The sequence below is a fragment of the Aedes albopictus genome, chromosome 1 (assembly GCF_035046485.1).
Source record: "Aedes albopictus strain Foshan chromosome 1, AalbF5, whole genome shotgun sequence".
NCBI classification, from domain to species: domain Eukaryota; kingdom Metazoa; phylum Arthropoda; class Insecta; order Diptera; family Culicidae; genus Aedes; species Aedes albopictus.
In genome coordinates, this window is record NC_085136.1 from 147,270,296 (window position 1) to 147,272,853 (window position 2,558).

At 40.8% G+C, this 2,558-nt stretch overlaps 1 long non-coding RNA gene across 1 annotated transcript; it reads left to right on the forward strand.

Annotated features, from left to right (window-relative positions):
* Positions 1-1,060: 1,060 nt before the first annotated feature.
* On the forward strand, positions 1,061-1,720 carry LOC134285764 (uncharacterized). The gene is made up of 2 exons (XR_009996609.1): positions 1,061-1,308; positions 1,399-1,720. It is a non-coding gene; the product is annotated as an uncharacterized LOC134285764 (long non-coding RNA).
* The last annotated feature ends 838 nt before the right edge of the window (positions 1,721-2,558 follow it).

The following is a 2,558-nucleotide window of genomic DNA, read 5'->3' on the forward strand; positions in this document are numbered from 1 at the left end:
TCGTCTACTTCGGTTCCGTGCTAACGGCTGACACCAACGTTAGCCGTGAAATATGATGGCGCATCGTCAGAGTAAGTTGTGCCTACAACGGGCTCCAGAAGAAACTACGGTCAAAAAAGATGCACCTCCGCACCAAATGTACCATGTACAAGACGCTATTAAGCCCGGTGGTCCACTGCGGTCACGCGACATAGACCAGCAAGCACTCGGAGTTTTCGAGCGACGCGTGCTTAAGACATTCTTCGGTGGTGTGCAGGAGAACGTTGTGTGGCGGCAAAGGATGAACCCAACATCCTGAAAGTGGCTAAAGCTGGACGGATACGGTGGGCAAGGCATGTTGCAAGAATGCCGGACAACAACCCTGCAAAGTTGGTGTTTGCTAACACCATCCGGTTGGTACAAGAAGGCGTGGAACGCAGAGAGCACGATGGGCGGACCAGGTTGGAGAGCAAATCGAGTACACTGAAGTTTTTTTTACGACGGTAATGGTCCCGCGTAAAAAAACCGCGTTATTTAAAAAAAACGTCGTAAAAAAAACCGCGTTATTTCAAGACCCGTCGTAAAAAAAATCGCGTTATTTCAAAAAACGTCGTTAAAAATACCAAGTCACGTTAGATGTGGTGCTGACTATTTTACGCGTGTTTTTGAAAAAACGCGGATTTTTTTTACGACGGTTTTTGAAATAACGCGGTTTTTTTTACGACGGGTCTAGAAATAACGCGGTTTTTTTTAGGACGGACCGCGTAAAAAAATCCGCGTAAAAAACCGCGTAAAAAAAAACTTCAGTGTATTATGGCGGCAAATTGTTGATTCAGTATTATCATTAATTTGATGTTGAACTAAAAAATGAAATGAAATGAAGTTTTTAAGGCTCAGTAAGTTTCTCAGCATAGTTTGATACTTCTCCTATAAGGGCTGTTTGCAGTTCAGAAAAAATCGCTCGAGAAACTTCTTGAGATGGCTTTTCAGGGCACGTCCCTAGAGCTATATGTCAAAAAACACAGTAGGCAGCAAGGTTTCTACATACCTACTTTTACAAAACATTGCTGCACATGTGCAAAAACAAAACAGGTCATTGAAAGAAAGCTAATAAAAAAGAAAGTGCTTCGAACAAGTACAATAATGTCTTAAGTTATTGCTATGCATTAGAAATAAAACTAATATGTAGTTCGTTATCAGTTTATTGCCATCGACATAAAATATTATCGCAAATGTAAACGCTGTTCTTGTTTACATACTTTTTACCATCATTATCTACTAACAAATCGCAATTTTGTTTGATGAAGCTTTCCGATGTCGTAAAACCGAGTAAGTATCATCCATTTATTCATCCGTAATTACCCCTTACCACCATCAAATCAAGAAAAACAACTAATAATTTCTGGTGCTATAAAACAGATCCGAGGAAGGATTCCCCGAAATCATTGCATATTTTTACAACTCCGTCGAGATTGGAAGCCGGTCCCCTTCCCGAACCCAACCAATTGTCGATGGCTGCTGGTGGAAATCGTCGTCGGTATACCTCTTTGAAGCCGGTTTCCAAAGATCGAGACCGCATTTTACCAGGCAATAGGAATTGCATATCTTTTGGCCGCCCCGAATCAGTGACCATTTGCTGCTGCTGAGGTCGGCTTTTTGTTGTGCATTTATGGCGGCTGCCGGTTTGGTACTACTGGTGCAATAAAAGTATCCTTTTCCCAAACCGAAATGGGCAATGTTTACCCCGTGAGTCTTGTAAATCGGTTCGCAGCGGCGGCGTGTTGGTGTCGGTTTCAGAGCGGTTTATTGGTAAGTGAGAAAAGAAAACTTCGCTGTGCTGTTTGATTGTTTGCTTCGGTGAGATTCGACTTGCTGTTTATTTGCATAGTAGATTGAGAAAAATGATGGATGCAGAAACTTTTTGATTTGAGATGAATTTGTATAGGATTGCATTCGTCCTCATGTTCAGGTACCAAGTCTTACCCTTCCAAGAACTGGAAGGATTTTGTGTTAAAATCAACTGAAACGAACGGTAAAATGTTCGGTTATATTGCACCTAATTTTATGTTACAGATTTTCGTAAATCAGAGCAGAGCATGAAAGAAAGTTACGAATTATTGCCTCAGTGATGTATGGAGAGGCAAAACCTTTCCAGTCCACTAAATTAAAAAGAAGAAAGGATACTTCTTGAAGAAGGACACGGATGTAAGGCAAATATAACTGTACGCTGACAAACGAACGGTTAACCCAATTTTTTGCCCGAGTTTTGGTCTATCTGTACAGTTAGAGTTGTAAATTATTTGTTTCATGTTTACGGTTTCGTAGGAAAAAGAAATGCGGGTATTATGTTACGCTTACGATGCATTGCATACAATTTTCCCATTGTATCACCGTTGCACAGAGGGACATGACGTTTCTCACAATAAGGATCACATTATCTACACGGAAAAATATTATAACCCAAAGAATAAGTTTTAAAAACTCAAATTTGGCTAAACTGCTTTTAGTTTTAACTCAAAGTTGGGTTGTTTTCTCCCTCGCCCCACCGCAATGTTGTCGAAAACAAAGAGAGAAGCACC